This window comes from Anoplophora glabripennis, unplaced genomic scaffold (genome assembly GCF_000390285.2).
Source record: "Anoplophora glabripennis isolate ALB-LARVAE unplaced genomic scaffold, Agla_2.0 scaffold138, whole genome shotgun sequence".
Taxonomy (NCBI): Eukaryota; Metazoa; Arthropoda; class Insecta; order Coleoptera; family Cerambycidae; genus Anoplophora; species Anoplophora glabripennis.
This window is the reverse complement of record NW_019416326.1, coordinates 584,800-606,876: the sequence shown is the minus strand read 5'-3', so window position 1 is coordinate 606,876 and position 22,077 is coordinate 584,800.

Here is a 22,077-nt window from a genome sequence, read left to right as displayed (position 1 = left end):
GAAAGTTATTTGGACAAGTGAAGACTGGGTTCAAGCAACATTTAGTGATGAATATGTACATTGGGATTTTCGTAAGCACGTGCAGGAAATTCTGAAAGGAGTCGTGATTTGAGGAAGTATGTTCTTGATGGGGGTAGGAAAACTAGAGTTCATTAATATTGGGTAACTTGGAGGGAAATTTGATCCCCACAAGATCAAAACAATTTGGCGACAGAAATTTCAGTTTCCAACAGGACGGTGCATCCTTTGTAATACGAACAAACTTTTAAAATAATGATTTGGAGACAGTGTTATTATAGACCAGGCGGTATCTGTTCTGATTTGGGTGAATCGTATATGCACGGAGATTTTTGGCTTTTTGGCTTTCAAATATCACTACAAATGAAAATTTTTCTATGCGCATAAAAAAAACGTGGGCTTAACTTTTGACGGCACAATATGTTAAAAAATTGGAAAAATGTCATATTTTTCTTCCTATTTAATTATGTATCTTTTTAAGAGTTGATTTTAGGCGAAAATGGAAAAGGAAAAAAATGTTTGTAATTAAATTTTTTACAATACATGACTGGTTACAAATCGAATGAATCATGATTATTATGGTAAAAATCGAAAAAATCACAAAAATGGGGTTAAAAAACAATACTTTTTAGGGAATTTTTTTGGTGTATTTAAATTGGGTGTAGGACCTTTATACTTGGCTCAAGAAAACTTCATGTTATGTAGAATCATCACACCAAATTTCATCAAAATCGGTTCGATAGATTTTGCATAATAATTTTGCAATCCAGATTTTGAAAAAAAAATTGCAAATTTTCAAAATTTTGCACAGCAAAAACCAAGGCCCTTAGATACTTGAAAATTTAATCACATATAGAAGGGCTCTCAGGCTTTCAAACTTTTTTTGAAAAATTCGAATCCGTCAATTAGGAGAGCTCTGGCGCTTGTTTAAACATTGGTCGAATTTTTGTACTTATAAACAATTAGAACTTTGTGAATATTCAATCAAATCAAATTTTTTAAAGCAGTTTTTAAAAGTTACTAACTACTAAAGCTACTAGTAACTAATTGCTCAATCGATCTGGTTTTTTTTAAAGAAGCGTCTTTCCAAGAACTTTTAAAACCTGCTTTAAAATATTTGATTTGATTGAATATTCACAAAGTTCTAATTGTTTATAAGTACAAAAATTCGACCAATGTTTAAACAAGCGCCAGAGCTCTCCTAATTGACGGATTCGAATTTTTCAAAAAAAGTTTGAAAGCCTGAGAGCCCTTCTATATGTGATTAAATTTTCAAGTGTCTAAGGGCCTTGGTTTCTGCTGTGCAAAATTTTGAAAATTTGCAATTTTTTTTTAATCTGGATTGCAAAATTATTATAAATATGGCTTTTTGAAACAGATACCGTCTGGACTATTAAAGATTTGAACTTGAAACCCCTGAACTAAATGTCGTCGAAACCCTCAAAGGACAATTCCCATTATTAAAAGTCATTTCCAAGTCCAGGGGACTTGGCAATGTTTCACTTCGGAGTTTTGTAGATCTCTAGTCTCTTTTTGGAACACCGTGTACGTATTTAATCGTTAAATCCTGTTCGCCATTGTTTTTTTTTTAGTTCCAATTCTGCTCTGAGATCTTAAGACGTTGCTATTGAATTGGTGTTTTATCATCTACCATTGAAAATTTTCTAGTGACAGGATTTTAGAGCAACTTTGATTTATTTTTAAGAATGTATGGACTCAGTAGGCATTATGACTTTTAACATGCGTGGAAAACGCTGGCTTGGATTTGGTTTCTCAACTCGGTAAAATATTATTGGAGGACTCTGGTATCCAAGAGTATCCAGCGTCTGTCTTATTGTTTGCCGATCGTACTCCTTTCTTGCAGATGAATCATCCGCTGTTTCAGGTAATCCTCTAATAAAAACATTTTTGGCGCGGTTAATTCGGTCTAAGGTTTCATTAGCAAATGTATCGATGAGTTCTACAGACTTGCAAGAATCAATCAAGAAATTTTATTCAACAATTTTACCTAAATTTCCCCTTCTCTCTCTCTCTCTCTCCCTTTATCTTTTTCTCTCTCCTTTGTCTCCTGGGATAATTATCGCAACCAATATGAAAACGATTTGTATAACTGACGTAGGTACTACACTAATGAATTTGGAGTACGTCGCACATTAAATTTCATTCTAATTAATGCCTAAGCCTAGATACCATTTCAGCGTGTTCTCTGTCTCTATTCACGTTTCACATTTGAATAAACCAATAACTGCAGTTACCATTTCATTCTCGCGGACTCCGGTGACCTTCGGCGATCGGATTTTGCCCTTTGCCAGAGCGAATAAAATGCACGGAATGCAGTTGCATAATTATTACCTCATAGCCGGCTAGATTTATTCAATTTTCATAGAGAATGTAAACTGCATGTTCCCGCATAAGCGGCCGGTTTAATATTGTTGATTTAATTAATAAATAACTCGTCGACGGCCGGATTATATTGTAACCGCCGGTGCGCGTCTGCTTCGGGGAAAATAGAGAAAGAAGTGAATGATATCCTAGACGCGGACAACATCCTCTCGTAATAAGAGGGAAGCCGCCAAGGGGAATGATATCTTCCTCTACTAGTTATACGTTTTTTCTGTATGCACTTCGTCATATCAGATTAGACACTCATAATTCAGAAAGTATCAAGTATGTACAGGGATTCCCATAAGTAATCTGGCAAGCTGCTTAAAATTCGACTTTACATCCAAAATTAAGGTCTAACAAACGCAGTAGAAAACCAACAGGGATGAAAATGTTTTCTGAGCTCGGTACCATACTTGCGGTTTAACCGTATAACACAGCTGTTGCGGTTCAACTGCATACTTTATTTTGAGTTGAGGTTCTGCCACAATGTTACATCATATTCTAACTCGCTGTAGTCCAGGCGATATCTGTCTTACAAAGGGTGTACTTGGGTAAAACGCATATGATCGGAGATTTTTGCTTTAACGGCTTCTAAATAACATCAGAAATGATAATTTTTCTATGCAAATAAAAAAAAACGTGGTCTTAATTTTTATTACAAAAAAGTATAAAAAAATAACAAAAAAAATCATTTTTTTCTTGGATTTCTCGTCGACATCTTAGCGACTATTCATTTTAGACAAAAATGGAAAAGGAAAAAAAGTTTTGTAATTAAATTTTGGACAAGATAGAGTTAGTTGTAATTCGAAAAAATAATTATTGTTAGGAGAGCCGTGGTGATTGTTTAAACATTTTCGCAATTTTCACGCTTATAAACAATTGCAATAACTTAATGTTCTTTTCAAATTTTTGGTAATACTAGTAAGTTTATTCAAATATTATAAAATTGTTTAAACAATAATTATTTAAATAAACAACTGAAAATTGGTAATAATTTTTAGTTGTACGATAAATTTCTAAGTCTTTCAAAAATTATTACTCACATAAATTGTGAATAATTATAATTTTAATTTTTTCGTTTACTTTTAAAATATTTATCTAAAATTTATTTTTTATTTATAAAAAAAGTATAAGAATCTTTTGGATACTTAATTAATACCAACAACATGGTGCAACATGCAAAAATTTTGGTCGTGAAAATTAACAGTAAATAAATAAACATAATAAATTAATCATTTTTTAAAGTAACTGTTTATCGGCATGTCAAAAGTCCAATAATTAATAATAAAATGTAGTTGAAAATATGATAATTGAATTTTTTAGTTGCGAGACATCGATTTAAAAAAAAATCATCGAAATTGGTCCATTAGACGCTGAGATAAGTGAAATTTTTCCGAGTGTCGCAATTTTGAACTCGAGAATTCAGATCGGAGTAGCTGTGTGTTTGCTCCCCCCACCACTGATACCTCATTGATTTCACGCGGTCTTGAATATCTTTGAGTGACATTTTAAATGGGACGCCCGTGATTGCAAATTTTGAAAATTTATATCTGGAAAGTACTCGGAATAACAAACCTATTGGTTCAAAAAACAGCCCTTATAGTTTTGCTGTAAATAAGGGTTAACTTTAACGGGCTATAACTCCGAAAATAATGGGCGGATCATCAGGTTTTTTTTTAAATACTCGCCTTTCCGAGTACTTTCAAACCATATTTTAAAATAAAAAAAAATTTGAAAAAACATTAAATTATTGCAATTGTTTATAAGCGTGAAAATTGCGAAAATGTTTAAACAATCACCACGGCTCACCTAATCGTCCGATTTGAATTTTTCAAAAAGCATTTTAAAGCTTGAGAGCTCTTCTTTTTGTGGTGAAATTTTCAAGTATTCAAAGGCTTTAGATTTTTAGAAATTTGATTTTGAAAATTTTTTAATTTAAAAAAAATAAAAAAATTAAACAATTATTATGTAAAAACTATCGAACCGAATTGGATGAAATTTGGTGTGATGATTCTATGCACTAAGAAGTTTAATTGGGAAAAGTATGAAGATCCTAGGTATTATTCAAGTGTCTGAAAAAAATTGACAAATAAACTAGCATTTTTTGCAATTTTTTAAATGATTTTTCCGATTTTTGCAACAACAATAATTATTTTTTCGAATTGCAACTAACTCTATCTTGATCAAAATTTAATTACAAAACTTTTTTTCCTCTTCCATTTTTGTCTAAAATGAATAGTTGCTAAGTTGTCGACGAGAAATCCAAGAAAAAAATGAATTTTTTTGCTATTTTTTTATACTTTTTTGCAATAACAATTAAGCCCACGTTTTTTTTATTTGCATAGAAATATTATCATTTCTGATGTTATTTAGAAGCCGTTAAAGCAAAAATCTCCGATCATATGCGTTTTACCCAATCCGAAACAAGTACTGCCTGGACTACTGGTCGTAAATGATAGTAGCATTTTATCTATCATACGCAATAACAAAAAAAAAGATTACTGTTCCGGATATACCTTCTAAACATGCTACACTTATGTGACTGGCGGATTTAGTGCCCATGTTTAAAATAATAAATATCCAAAACCATAGTAAAACTAGCCATATCCGCCAAGGTCAAAACATTTCCGGAAAAAAATGCGCGGAGAAAATTTTGCAAAATGTGGAAAATTGGGTAAAATTGACATTGACATTCTTGGTCCTTGTCTCCTTCACAGTACTGCCTTTCCCTATTCACATATTTGTCCCAGTGGTGTTGTCGAGAAACGTTCACACCATTTTCTTTCTGTTGTTCGGTCATCAAACGAGAAACGAATTTTGCTGCAACTCGATGCACGTTTTTTCAGTCAAAATTTTATGGCATCAACCAATTCAGATGGTAACCTCTTCTGAAATTTCTCTGATAGTCATTTGGCGATTTGCACGCACCAGATCTTTGACTCTCTGAATGTGGAAGTCATCAGTTGAAGTCGAAGGCCTTCCTGATCGAGGATCATCTTCAATTGACTGACGACTATTTTTATGTCATGAAAACCATTCGTAGCATTGCGTACAACCTAAAGCATCATCTCCGTAAACTTGTTTCTAACGTTGAAACGTTGCCGTGAAAGTTTTCCCCAGAAAATCTCATATTTAGAAAATCGTCACCAACACTTAATCACGTTGCAATCAAATAACAATATCGCGAAAACTAAATGAGATACCAACAATCCAAGAACATGGGGTTACAGAGGAGGTTATATGCAACACAATGCTGTCAACCGCATATCACTAAATATCTCCATTCGCGTGTAATTAAAAAAGTTTGGTTATTTTCTGAACAGATCTCGTATGAATGTTATCATATATTTAAGAAAAAGAAGCTTTAGAAATTATTTTAATAAAATAATTATCAGATCGCAGAAGAAAATATAAATTTTAATTATGTTCAGAGCGACCAAAAGTATGCTGTTCTGGAATCAGAAGATTCAGAAGCATCAAATATATGCTCAGATGACTCAGAATTAGATAAAGACTTTGTAATTTAATTCAATAAGACAATGGGTCAACGTCTGATACTCAAAGAAGTTATAAATAAATTGCAAAAACAGAGAATGATATGCTTGATAAAAAAACCAACACATTTGAACCATAAGCGTGTACTCGACCAGTCAACAATTTTCCTTTCAAATGGATATTACACTTACCAGTAACGCGCGTTCTCATCTGTAAGTACGCAATGAAGAAATTGCGTAAATTATTCAAAAACTCAACCATAAATACCACTTGGAAATGAGTTTACTATTGATCAGATTTATATGAATTATACCTTATGCTTCCTGCCTCAAATTAAATTATTCACTGTATTAATAAGGCTTGGAGCAAATACACAAAAGTGTAGTCGACCAGTATTTGCTTTTCTTGAACAAAAGTCGAGCTATTATTATTAATATCAAATAAAGCGTATGCTCTGACTGACTAAAACATAAGTGTTTCTGAAATCAAATTGACCGTTTCTGCATCTGGAAAAAGTATGGAAATATAAGTCCCAAGAAAAAATTAAATTAAATTTATCAAGTTTCTCTGGCCATAACTATTATTTATAAATTGTATTATGTGGTTTCTGCATTATTTTCTAGTCGTTTTCGCGCCACGTACGGACAAAACTAAATTCGTTGCCACATTTACATGACAAATGGTGATTCACATGAGGAAAATTTTTAATTTAAGACAACAATGTAAAGAAAGTCCATAAGATAGAAACCTAGTGACTCTACTGGCTCTTTCTTTTTTTTTGCTTTCATTAATTTATTACTCAACGTCTTAATCCTAAACTGGGTATATATCCGAGTGGCAGTGTCAAGAGGCAAGCAAAAACCAAGCAACATTTGTGTATTCGTTTGGTTTTTGTTTTTTTGTTTTTGGAAACAGAAATATAAGCAAAATTGAGAAATATAGTGTCTCAAAAAAATGAAGTACTCAAACACATACAGCGGGATAAGAAAATAAAAAGGAATTGCGGTTTATTAAAAAGTTACGGCTTCCTGAAGGAGATACTTTGAAAATTATCTCTCCGAAGATTTTCAAAACAAAGTTATTTAAACTATATCTATATATTTATTATAGAAATCACAGTTATGTGATATCGTTAGTATTTTTTAAAAGACCAGTAACTAACGGTGACAGTTCAGACCAAAATGATGTTATATACAGGGTGGTCCGAATTTTATGCAGGAAACTTCCAGGGCAGATAGATCTCTTTAAAATAATAGGTGTTTGCCTTATAAACATAGGTCTGGAACGGCCTCGTTTTAGAGTTACAGGGTGTTGAAGTTGTTAAAAAAAATTAATTTTTTGTTTATATCTCCGGAATCTATTAACCGATCTGAATAAAGTTTCGTACAGATAATGTATGACAGTAGGCCTTGCATTCTCTAAAATATGAGCCCTAAAGAGTCGACCAGTGGTGTACAACTGGACAGGGTCACCCCTATTTTATAAAAAAAAACCTACGCCACTGTATTTCTTACAAGCTGTTGTAACGGATTTATATTCTAATGTACAAAATACGTAAAAAAGGTAACGTGAATTTTTTCCCTAAAGTTCACCGTTCCCAAGTTATTCATGCGAATACAATCTCCTTGTGGCGGATACTTCTAACCATAATATTACAAGAATATTTATGTTTATGCTTAAAAGTAAGTGCAATTTGTAAGCACATCAACAAAATTCTTTACACTCGTCGTTTTCATCTTTTGGTTTAAAACGATATTTGGAAAATCACGACGGCGGCGCAATGAAAGACACAGAAATTAAATTTTAAGAACATTGGGGTGAGTAAATCGAAAATTTGAAAAGTTCTATATAAGCATGGTAGAAATCCGTACTATTTACAACCTGTGCAAAATTTACTTCCGGGAGATGTAGACACACCTGAATTTTTGTTATTGGTTGTTTTAAAGTCGCAACATAATCCAGAATTTTTACTAGAAATACTTTGGATCGATGAGGCTACGTTCACAAGGCGAGGGGTAGTGAATTTTCACAATGTTTGGTCACAAGAAAATCCTCATGAAATTCGGACAAGATCTTTTCAACATGAATTTTCTGTGAAAGTGTGGCTCGGAATAATTCAGACCTTATTTCTTGTCACCCCATCTAAATTCCCAGCATTTCTAAACTTTCTAGAAAACCATCTATTTCAATTATTAGAGGATGTTCCATTAAATATACCACAAAATAAATATATAATAAAAATTATATGGGGCGATGGATAGGTTGAAGACCAAATGCCAATGTCAACCATAATGGTGCAGAGAATCCAGTCTCTTGGCCAGCCAGATCGCCAGATCTAAACCCCCTGGATTTCTACGTTTGGGGTTACCTATCTGAAAAGTAAAGTTTACTCTACTCCACCACAATTACTGCAGCGAATAGAAGACGGGTGGTTAAAAGAAAACCGCCACATGATATTAGTTAGGTAATTCCATTAATCATTAATAGAAGTTTTCAGAAATGTGTCGATGTGGATGGTTCGCATTTTGAACAATTGCTGCAAATACGTAACGTTAATTTCATTTCTTGTTCAATTGTTGTTGCTTGGTAAATGTATTTTTATTATTATTTTCGTTTAAATTGTTCTTATTTGTAAAGATAACGGATTAAGCCTCCAGGAGAAACTAAAACACACTAGGAACACTATCTTACAAGTGATGTGGAAATAATTTTGTTGATCTGTTTACAAATTGCACTTACTTTTGAGCATAAACATAAATATTCTTGTAATTTATGGTTTGAAGTGTCTGCCACAAGGGGATTGTATTAGTATGAATAACTTGAGAACGGTGAATCTTAGGGAAAAAATTCATGTTACCTTTTTTACGTATTTAGTGCATTAGAATATAAATCCGTTACAATAACTTGTAAAAAATACAGTGGCGTAGTTTTTTTTTATAAAAAGAGGGCGGCCCCTGTCCAGTTGTACACCACTGGTTGAACCTTTAGAGCTCATATTTTAGGGAATGTAAGGCCTACTGTCATACATTATCTGTACCAAATTTTATTGAGATCGGTTAATAGATTCCGGAGATATAAACAAAAAAAACAATTTTTTTAACAACTTCAACACCCTGTATCTCTAAGACCACTGGTCGACTCTTTAGGGCTCATATTTTAGAAAATGCAAGGCCTACTGTTATACATTATCTGTACGAAACTTTATTCGGATCGGTTAATAGGTTCCGGAGATATAAACAAAAAATTAATTTTTTTTAACAACTTCAACACCCTGTATCTCTAAGACGAAGCCGTTCCAGACCTATACTTATAAGGCAAACACCTATTATTTTAAAGAGATCTATCTGCCCTCGAAGTTTCCTGCACAAAATTCGGACCACCCTGTATAATGTGAACTTGATTAAGTGAAACATTTTCTTTCTAATGAGGCCAAATTTGATGAATTTTATAACCAAAATTTTACTCCAGATTACAACATTTTTGTATGACGAACCGAGGAACTCAAAAATTATTTCTATATCAACTTCCCTTAGCCACAATTACTATTATTTACATTTTTTTTCTCAAAACTCTACGATGAGCCCCTCCTGAGATATAGCTGATATACTTTCTTATTTGGACACCTTTATTGCCTTGTGACATTTTTAAAATGCCATATTTTATTTCCTATTGACATGCTTTACATAATATAAAGGTATATGTATAAATTATTATGTTATTTAAGCGTTGAATATTACGAAAAGAAATACAGTACATGTTCTACAGCTGTTAAAAAAATATATAATTTTCAAATCAAAAAGTCCACATGCAGTCTGAAATGTATACAATATTGTATTAGAACTACAAATACCACCATTAACGTAGATTGACCTAAAACGTAAAAACTAATGCGCGTTGCGAAAATCTGTTGCAATTTCATAAAAATTAATTTCATATTAAGCAGTTATTACCACACCACGAACATTACACAAATTAGAAGTTTTGGGATCTTCCGATCATTATGCTATAGGTTAAGATTATGATTGTAACATTATAATGTTTTTGCTTAAAAAAATATTCTTGCTTTCAAACCTAATTGATGTTAACAATGTTCCATTAAACAACAAATAAATCCACCATAACTGTTCTTGCCGATAGCGGTTAGCTGTCAATCAACAGCAACAATATAACTGATAATCCGTACTTGGTAATGTTAAATTGTTAAGTACAAATTAATTGAAAATATTTTTTATATAGAAATATATTTTCTATACGTTTCAAATAGTTGCTGTGAAATGTTTTTATGTTTTTTACCCTTGGTTTAGTATTATCGTGAACAATTCCCTTTTTACTCTTTTAGTCTAGATATTTAATTAAAATCATGTTTTATATTAGTCGAGAGCACTTTCTCTAATATGTTTATAAATACAAGAATGGTGGTTAGGCTAGGTTATTAACTCAATTTGGATTTTTTTTTTCACACTAGTGCTCAACATAAATTTTCTATAATTTAATTTGTAACTGATTGTAGTAGTATGTATCTTTTGTTAGAGTGTTACTTTCTGTACATGTTGCATAAATAACTATTATATTGACTGATAAATAGTGACATTTTCAAGTATTCTTTGAAATAAATTCTAACAATAGTAGTTTACTTTCTTTATGTTATTCAGTATAAAAATTCATGCAAATTTCATTGGCAGAGCTGCAGTAGACTAACTTGTTAGTTTGTTTGAAATTATAATATCCTTGCAAATCTTGCTTATTACAACAATCTCATCTGATATAAAATTGAGAAATAAAAATAATAGAAAATAGGATGTTACATCAAATTTGCATATCGTAATGTATATCTAATAATAAGATATGCTATGGCCTACAAAAAACCGGAATACTTTTTTATTGTATACCTATTTGTTGTAGTAATTTTAGTTTACAAAGAATTGCATTTTGGTTCAATTGGTACAATTTAATTCTTCAGGTAATATAAAATTTTTGCAATCCAAGGAAAAGTGTAACAAGTTTTAGAGTCTATGGGGCTTGTTTGAAAACAGGTACATACATTCTGTAACAACGCAATAAAAATTCTGAAGAAATTAACACCGCATTTTTTAAAAATAATTGGAAATACAGGGTGTTAAAAAAAGAGTATAGAATATTTCAGGAGGTAATAGTATGAACTAAAATAAGTAGAAAAGTCTTAATAAACATGGGTCCGCAAAGTAACGGTTGCGGAGATATGGACCACTACTCGTTTTTCAAACATTTTATTTTATTAGGAATAAACCGACCAAGGAAGCTTTTAACAAACAAAAAACAAAGTTACAGAAGATGTTCAAAGTGCCCTCCGTCCATTTCCAAGCAGGCACGACATCTTCGTCTCAATGATATTCGAACTCTTCCAGGCTATTTACAGGAGTACCAAACACTAATGTCCTCAAATATCCCCAAACAAAAAATTCTAGAGGGTTCAGATCAGGCGATCTTGGAGGCCATAAAACAGGTCCGGCCCTTCCTACCCATCTATGTAGAAAAGTTTGGTGTAAATGCTCTCTAACGGACATGGAAAAATGAGCTGGAGCACCATCATGCTGGAACCACATTTGTTGCCTCTGATTCAAAGGAATGTCTTCCAAAAACTCATACAGTGTGTTCTGCAGAAAGTTGAGGTAAGCAGCGCCTGTGAATCGGTTTGGTAAAACAGCAGGACCTAGAAACCTGTCACCTACAATATCCATCCAAATGTTTAATGAAAAACGTGCCTGATGTTCAGATTCTATTAGAGCATGAGGATTTTCGTCGGCCCAAATATGCCTATTGTGAAAATTAAACACTCCATTTCTTGCGAACCCGGCCTCATCAGTAAAAAGAATGTTTGCAAGAAAACGAGGGTCTTCAGCATCATGACGTAGAAACCAGCGGCAAAAAACCAAACGTGTTTGATGATCATTTATTGGATTTAAGGCCTGTACTCGTTGCACATGGTATGGATAAAGCAGTTGCTCGTGAAGGATTCTCCAAACAAGAGGACCACTAATTCCTACCTCGGCTGATATTCTCCTCACACTCGTACCTGGATTCTGCTCTACCAGTGCTAGAATTTCTTCTTCTGCTCTAGGAGTGGATACCGACCTTGGTCTTCCGGATAAATGGCACTGTTTGCTCAAGGAACCGATATCACGCAATCTTTGGTGAATTCTTCCAAACGTGCGTTGTGAAGGAATCTGGCGTTTGGATAAGCGTCAACATAAAGACGTCGCGCTTCGGTGGCGTTCCCATTAGCACGACCATACATGAAATGCATGTCTGTTAGAGTAACCAGCCATAGCGAAAGAAAACTTGTGCACTAAGAACAACTGTCAAATAGTACTGTTTATTTCACTAAACAACAACCAACTATTATAAGAAAATACACAACGTTTTTGCAAAATAAAAGAAGGGGCTAAAAAACATAGAACATTCCATATCTCCGCAACCGTTACTTTGTGGACCCATGTTTATTGAAAATAAAATATTTTACACTCTTTTTTTAACACCCTGTATTTCGGCAAGGAAATATAGCGTCTCGGGAAACACACATTAATTTGATTCACATTTATTAAACATCTAAAACTGACTAAAACCACCTAAGAAAGAAATTTTATTATTTTTGGACCATCCAAAATATACTTGTCATAAAATGTACATCTGTTTGTCTGAAATTGATGCAAGAAATAATGTAAGCATAGGTAGCTAATAATAACTTAATATTACATTAAGGTAGTTAATATCTTAATATTTCTATTTTATAATTAAACTGTATATGCCCCTCCCCCCCTTCTTGTAGATGGGATGGGGAATAACCTTGAAATCTTAAGTAGGAACTCCTATTATTCATTGCAGATTCGAATTCTATGGCTAAAAATACATAGAATTTGTGTGAAACATTTTTTTCGATTCATATAATCGCGGAAATTCAATTTTTTTCGATTTTTCCTACTGAAAACATGTGCATACGATTTTGAAAATGAACAGCCATTACCTGGGGACTTGAGCTTAGCTTATGTTACAGAACATATGGTTTCAACATGATGGTGGTAGTACATAAAGTACTTGATCGTGATCGAGGGTGGATGGATAGGGTGTTCCGGTAAATTGGCCTGCTAGATTACCAGATCTTACCTTGCCAGATTTCATTTTGTGGAGCTATCTCAAAGACTAAGTTTACAAACATGTGAGAATATGATTGGGCGAATCAGAAATGTTTGTGCCGAAATTCAAGCATGTACACTTCTCAGTCGTGTACAGTCATTTCAAATGCGGATAATAAGCGCACTGAACTTTAATTGAAAGATGATAAGGCAAGGAGATGATGAGGCAAAGGTGTAAATCAACACTTTGATAAGGCGAAGAGACTCACATACATCAAGTACCTTTTCTGTTTTTTTTTCTAGAGTACTTTGATAAAGTGCATTTATAATTTAAATAAATTTTTAAATGTAAATATCTCGAGAACGGTTACTCTTAGCGACGTTACGAAGGTATATCTTTTTGATGTAAAAAGAGATATTGCTATCAGAAAATAAGATACAGTGTGTAGCAAAAATTTGTGAACTACAAAAGTTAAAAGAGTCGGCGTAAGTGGTGCCTTCTAGAATGTATGCCAAAATTATGAGGAAATGTTAATTTTTTATGTCAAAAAACCAGGGGATACCAAATATCATTTAAAGACATCAGTTACCTACTTCGAAGGTTATTTAAAAAAATTAAAAATTTTAGATTTTGACACCCTGTAACTTGGTTACTATCAACTTTTGGACTTAGGTAAGTTTGGCCAGAACACATTATTACGACGTTACAAATCACCTGTTACTCTATATACAATTCATTATGAGACACCTTGTATATAAAAAATGTAGGCACACATAACTATAATTAAGACGCAATAAAACCTCATTTTCTACTCGTACACAATTGAACCTATATGAAAGTGACATTTTTTCAATGTAGAAATTAACAATTGTTGGCTTCTAGAAATTAAAATAAGAATGTCAATGTATCTCGACTAAAAATGTAAACTAAATTTTGAAAATATCTTATTATGAGTTCATTTATAAGGTCTGTTCTTCTGGCGATCACACTTTTCTGGATCCCTATCAACTGTGGTCGAGATTACAGAAGCAATATGTAAGTGGTGCCATCTTCACGGCGCCATTCAAATTACTCGAACTTAATATGCACGTGAAGAATTTACTTAAGGAGTACCTATATTTGAGTGAACGTACTCAGTTTTAGATTAAATATAATCACAAATGAGTAAAGTGATCAAAATGACCAATACTGAGTGAAAATGTACTCAATAATTTTACTCAATGAATTCACTCCGAACCTTTATTGCTTTCACTCACACCGATTTTTTACAGTGCAAAAACATTAAAAAAAAACAAGTAAAATGGTAACATTTTAATTGACTATTGGCCCTGTAATTGTAGTATTATAATACTTTTTACTCTATTTCAAAAGTATTTAAGTATTTAACTAATTTAAAGGAATCAAATCAAATTTTTTGTATACCTAGATTTTGGTTATCGAAGAACACTATTTGTCTTCATTTGATTAGGTTTTTTAGAAAAAAAAAATTGAGTTATCATAAAATAGAGTAATATAAAATATTCACACATTGTTCACAATGTATACATTGAGAAAAACCGCCTCAAAAATCTAAAACCAGTCATTTTCTATTTCATTATCCCATCCTATGTTAATGCTTCCCGGAGTTAACAATGACATCAGATAACTGGATTAACAGATGGTGGAAAATAATAATTCTCGCCGTTGTTTTATGACATGAAAATTATTTCTGTGTAGGCGCAGCAATTATTCCAATGACATAAGAGTGATAGTTAGTGCGTCCAATTACTTAGATGCCAATCTGGGTTTCTGACAAGTAATTTTTTAGAGCATAAGGCGAAACTGGGTCGTTACACATTAATATTAAAATTTGCGGTATCGATAAGGGAATATACGAACCGTTTTCATAAGTGTAACTCTATGTGAAAAGAGACATTTATTGTCCAGTTTTCTTGAAAAATGGAAATTAAAAATCTGTATTATCTCACATGGCATTTAAAATTATTGTCAGTTACCAAATTCTACTTATTATACGTATTTTTTTCGTTGCCAAATTTGACGAACATTGGTTTTTATTTAAAATTTAACTCCGCCACTGGATTCTACACCATCTCAATAGGATTTGTACCAATCTTCATGAAAAAATATTCATTACTAATAGTAAAATTAGTATTAATGTTTTTTTAATCATTTATGTTCTTCTTAAGCGGAGCAAACAATCCAAGGAGTGCTAATTAATTAAATAAATACTTAGAGCGTAATCATTTTTAATTTTAATGAATTATATTATTAATTATAATTACGCTTAACAATAAATTACAATAATGACATAAGCCGCGAAACCATATACAAAAATTTGAATTGTTTGGTGAGACTATAGAGATATTTGCCCAAAAGAGAGGAATTCTATCTCCTCTACTGTAATATTCGATTGTGGATGAACTCCTTGACAAATTAAACAGAAAAAGCTACTATATACAAGGATATGCAGATGATATCGTTATACTCATGGGGGGAAGATGCTGAAACTGTAATAGCCTAGTCATTATTTGTTTGTTTATTATTGTTTCGGGAAAAAAATACTATTAGAAGTTTCTCTGCGGAATACTGTTCGGAAACCTGTTATAAATAAAATATCAAAAAATCAACTCTAGGCTAGTTGGGAAACTTTGTTTTAACAGTGGTCAAAGTTATGGAAAAGTGGTTTTTTGACTCACGTAAAAAAGCTATTATTCATAGCGAAAAAAAGTTTATAGAAAAAAGGTAGGTATTAAATAAGCCTATAAAATGAAAAAAGTCCGATTAAATTCCGATAATTTGTTTATGCACAAGAGCTCAAAAATGGTCGAAAATTGCCGTTTGTTTCAATTGCTAATAATTAATGCAATTTTTATCGCAGACACTTGTAATTCAGGATTTTTGAGGCTTTTTACACCCTTAATAAGTGGTAAAAATTTCAGCCCGAAAGCTTCATTGGTTTGGCGTTAGCGAAATTTGTTATCTAAGGTGATGCTATTTTCAATTTATTTTTCCCAAGCTCACAGGCGTTGTAGGGTTTCGATCATTAGTTGTTTTTGTACCTAAATTTAGTTTTTCAAATTTAATTTGTTTAAAAATGACTGAAAAAATGTTAATATTTATTAAATTGTTAAGCGCGCATGCTCCGCCTCGCTCTCCCCACTCGTTCGCTAGACCAAGTAATAGAACGCATCGCCGCTATCTTCTTTTTCGCAATTAAATAGTTGAATTCACCTTAATGTTAATGTAGGACATGAAAATATAGCTCTTAATGTATACTCTCTCCAAATTTCGGCTCTTAATATTAATAATTAAGGTCACTGCGATTAAATAAATAAAAAAAATTATCTCAGCTTCTAATCAACTTACAACAACGATTTTTTTTTTAAATCGAAGAAAACTAAAGTAAAGAGGTTACTATTTTATTTTATAATAATTACCTATCTTAACAATTTAATAAATATTAACATTTTTTCAGTCATTTTTAAACAAATTAAATTTGAAAAATTAAATTATCAGTAAATGCATATGTCAATACAACTATTTAGGTACAAAAACAACTAATGATCGAAACCCTACAACGCCTGTGAGCTTGGGAAAAATGAATTGAAAATAGCATCTTCTTAGATAACAAATTCCGCCAACGCCAAGCTAATGAAGTTTTTGGGCTGAAATTTTTACCACTTATTAAGGGTGCAAAAAGCTTCAAAAATCCTGAATTACAAGTGTCTGCGATGAAAATTGCATTAATTATTAGCAATTGAAAAAAGCGGACATTTTCGACCATTTTTGAGCTCTTGCGCATAAACAAATTATCGGAATTTAATCGGACTTGTCTTATTTTACAGATTTATTTAATACCTACCTTTTTTGTATAAACCTTTTTTTCTCTATGAATAACAGTTTTTTTACGCCAGTCGAAAAACTACTTTTCCATAATTTTGACCATTGTTTTAACAAATTTTCCAACTAGTCTCGAGTTGATTTTTTGATATTTTGTTTACAGCACGTTTCTGAACAATATTCCGCAGAGAAACTTCTAATAGTATTTTTTTCCCGAAAAAAAGTTATAATGATTGGCCTATAACATATCTTATACAACAGGCTCTAAACTATATCAAGGAAAAATGTAGTTAGCGTTGGCCAAACGAGCAGCAGCAAAAACTTGGAGACCAAATATACGCGTGATAAACTGGTTGTGCAGGACTGTAATAAGACGTATGGTGGAGAGATATCCAAACTCCTTCGTCTGGTCCGTGTTTCAATTACGGATGCTATTAAAGTCGTCCTAACTGGAACCATGGATCTTATTCTGAACCTTCCCCATGTAGACCTGTTCATTAAGACAGAAGCAAGAATTGTAAGGGTAACCAGGGCATGGGACTAACATCCCAGGGTCGCTCCAGCAATATAAGAATAATCAAAAGCTCTCAGCTTCATGTTCAGTGATTATATGTCTTCAAAGTTGAACTTTGAAAAATCCTACAATACTCAACTAAACTGGGATGGTAAGGTAGATAGATATATCATGTCAGCCTGGAGTATTGGTATGGTACACTAATGGATTTAAAATGAACAAAGGTACTAGAGTAGAAATATATGGTTCAAGCCCTAGACTAAAATGATTTGTGTCTCTGGGAAGCAACACACTTGTAATCCAAGCTAAAATATATGCCATTGACTTATAAAGGCAAAATAATAATTAATCACTCCGATAGCCAAGCAGCAATAAAGGCTCTGGCAAGACATGAAACTTCTTCAAAACTGGTATGGAACTGCCTCCAAGTTCTTCTTGCCTGGCAATAAAGTAACATTAGATGGGTGCCAGGGCATGAAGAAATATTGGACAATGAAGCAGTTATAACTGGGTGGATGGAACTACAACACTAGTTGCATTGGCGAGACATATCGATGCATAAATACATCAAATTGAAAGAAACCGCCGAATAATCGGGCAATTAAGCAGAAATCAAATCAAACAAATTGCAGGTTTACTAACTGGTCACTGTGATCTGCGAACAATCGGTCTATATAACAATTCATTCTTATCTAGTCTATGTAATGAGGAGGATACTAATGCATTGGAACAAACTACCAGAAGTACCTTCAAAATACAAATTTAGAAAGGTAGGCTTCAAAAACCTGATAAGAGCATCAAACCTCCGTACTTATATGATATAGACAGCAATATAATGCTACATCGGGTGTCCCGAAATTAATGCAACAAAATTTGGTAACATATTCTTAAGGCAAATTTAGGGGACCCTTATTTTTTAGTTTTGCCAAGTGTCCCTTTCAGAGTTACAGTCCCCTGAAATCCGCCCCCTAAGAATAGTATTTTCTTATATCTCAAAATTTAATTGAAGAAAACCCCGAAAGAAGCAGAAGACTACAACTTCCCAAAACAAGAATCCACAGAATCGACAATTACTGAAACCTTTCATTTTAAAAAAATTCAGGAATTTAAACCAGATGATATTTTCATGATATTTTCCTCTTGTTGACAAACGACGTCTTTTTGCATTGGGTTTTCTTACGACTCCCGGCTAAAGTGGATATAAAATTTGAAAACACGCGTTTTTTGCACCAAAATGTTAATAACAAATGAATTAATGAGAGTTGCGAGTCGAAAACACATTAGAGTATATCTACGGACTGTCTTTTAAATGATGGCACAGGTGGTATGCTGTTAGTATTTTTGTCAAGATATGACTTTTTTTTGCTTTGTTTATTGGCTTAATATAGCGAACATATAGACAAGGCGAAAACCTCGCATTCGTGGGAGAAATTTTTCGACTTGATTTTTTGCATATTCAGATTCGTGAGATGTTCCTTAACATGAATCGACATCATGCCGGCCGAAAATCTGGTGCCCATTTGTTTAAACAAACTTTTTTTAAATAAATTGTAAAAATAGTTTTTTTCATTCCGAAAAAAGGTTTTTTGGCACATAATAAACAAAAAAGTTCCTATGCATTATGCCTCTAAAATTGATAGTTTTATAGTTATAAACAATTTAAGTTGCTAAAAATGCGAAAATNTGTCCTCCTTTTCGATGTTTTAAAATTAATCTATTAATACAGATATTAATAGAGATACCGCGCCGAACTATTACGCGTCATGTAACGGTACAGTTCGGAAATAGACCAAGCAAATTAAATTTTTACTTTACGGATTCGCTAGGATTCAACTTACGTTCTTTAAATTTAGCATTCTAAGTACTATTACTACTCATAAAATAATGTAAAAATTGATTATTTAATTTTCATAATTCATAATTTTATTTAATTAATTCAAAATTGTACGAATAGAGTGCAGAAAAAAAGGGCAATAGTATCAGATACATTTGATTTTTATTAAAGAACATTTATTTAATACTGCATATTATTATTATTATCACACATTCATTCAATCATAAGAATTCTCACTCTGTTCTATGTTACAACCACATAAAGGTACATAAGTGACATAGTTTTTCATATAAGAACAAGCTTTAGTCTTACAGTTTTTTGTACATTTACATTATTTAACTAATTGTAAGTCTTTAGGTAATGGATCTTTGGTAATAAATTTAGGTAATATGTAATTTACCTGTTTCATTTTGATAACCAAAAGCTGTGAAATCCAAACTTTGATATTGAGGAAATTTGGAACTTTTTCATATGTACGTTTGTAAAGAAGCTCTTATAAGACGTGTAATTTCAATGCATCGGAAGTGCATGGTATTTTACTTAAATTAATACCCATTCCGCTACAATGACAGAAAATTAATTTTCTAGCTTCATCGGCTGTTTTGCCTTGCCTATTTAATATTTTTAGGTATAATCTTTGCAATGCATCAAACTCTTCGTTGCTTAATTCAGACATAAAACATAAGCTGAAGGCGCTAGAAATAACAAATCCGCATATAAGAGAGGCGCGCGCGCTGCTCATAGCTCTTTATTAACAATTTAAAAAGGCTTTAGAATAATGCGAGTCCAAAAAACTCTTCATCATCTTGTAGGGGGATGTTTAAGCTTTAATTTAGGTACCTGGCAACATCAAAAATAACAATTTTTAACACGGAAATCGGCCGTTGAAAATCGTAATTTTCATATTTTTAGCAACTTAAATTGTTTATAACTTTAAAACTATCAATTTTAATAGTGCATAGGAACTTTTTTGTTTATAATGTGCCAAAAAACCTTTTTCCGGAGTGAAAAAATCTATTTTTACAATTTATATAAAAAAAGTTTGTTTAAACAAATGGGCACCAGATTTCCGGCCGCCATCATGTCGATTCATGTTAAGGAACATCTCACGAATCTGAATATGCCTAAAAATCGAGTCGGAAAATTTCTCCCACGAATGCGAGGTTTTCGCCTTGTCTAATAGTACTCCCTGTGCGGTGACAACGTAAGTTGTTTTTAATGTGCGTAGCGAACGAAGCGAGCATAGCGTTCCGTGCGGCCCTAGCCATCAAGCGATCATAAACAGAGTCCTTTATCTTCTAGCATGAATTATTATGTTCATGTTGCATTCGAAAGCATAATTCAGCGAATCCATTTTCTACAGTTTTATTCGTTATCGTCGCTGCGGAATTATTAAAGCGGGATTTCCAGTTAATTAGTCCGGTGTTTGCGTTTTATTTTCGAGGCGATCGGTGCTTTCCTGCAGCGGTTAAGTAAACGCTCGCGAATGCCCGATAATGGGGAGAGGATCCGATGTAGGCCACGCCGTGTCTAGATAAGTTTTTTCGTAGGCACTTAAATTATTCGGAATGTCAGATGACTTTCTTTTGAGCGTTGTGAGCGCAGCCGCCGCTCTTCCGGCGGCCGATCGGTTAGAAAGCAGACGGTGCATCGAAGCGGCCGGCTCGGTTATGTGTTCCGGCATGTACAGGGCGTCCTAAATTCTGGTGCATTTGTACCTCGAGCCGTACAAAAAAACTCGAATGAAGTCATAAAGCCATAAAAATTATCCATAAAAAATAAAAACTCCTAGAACAAGTTCTACGCACGAATAGATAATGTTGTCAGTTTGGGATCATAAAAGAATCTCTAGAACATCCAAAATACAATTTTATTCAAAAACTACAAGGTGTGCTCCTTCTCACTCCATCATCAAATTAAAATACTCGAAATAAAAGTGATACGGGAGGATTCGCATCCGGGCAAGCAAAAATGACTTCGTTTGATAATCTGAACACATATTTTCGAAAAAATTACAAGTTGGACCCTCTATACATTTAATAAAAAAAAGTGTCTAGTATTTATAATATTCTATCCCGGACAAGCCTATTTAAGTGCCTAGTATGATGGAAGACACTTCATTTAATAATCCTTGACCCATATTCTATTTTGGGTCCTTTGCTTTTTGCTGTTTATACGTCTAGTCTCATTAAAACTCTTCAAAACTGTAACATCCACTTTTATGCCGATTACACCCAGCTCTATTACAGTTTTGACCCCAAGGAAGTGGTAAATGCATGTACAGGGTGGGCAAATAAGCGAGGTAAGCGGCTGTTTCTCAGAAACTAATGATCGTAGAGAGCTACGGTAAAAAATTTTATGGGTAAAGTGGGCAAGGGAAAATGCTGGAAATTATTTTCAAGTTTCCAAGATGGCCGCCAGTGGGCGTTTCCACCATCTTGAATTACATAAAGTTACGTTTCTCGCGATTTTCCCCAATGAATGTAACAAAAAAGTATTTGCGTTTTAATATTAACTTAAAGTCGAACATTTTTTGTAAAAACAATTTTTCTCTATCTTTCGAAATAAAGTGGTGGGGGGTATTTGAATGTTGTTTGAAATAAATGCCTGTAACTTCGAAACGGCTTAATGGATTTGGATAAATTTGGTATCATTGAAAAGAGCATTTCTTGGGCTTTTAGGTTTCTCGTAATCATGACAGTTGCGACCTACACGGCCGCCGATAGAGGGCGTTATTCGATATTATAACCAAAATATTGGATTTTCTCAAAAAATTTAAATGCGATGATATGACTTTTTTTAGACTAGAAAATAGACAAATGACCAACCAATAAGCCTGCGCAAACCGCATCTTAATATCTTTTTCCTAACTCAAATTATT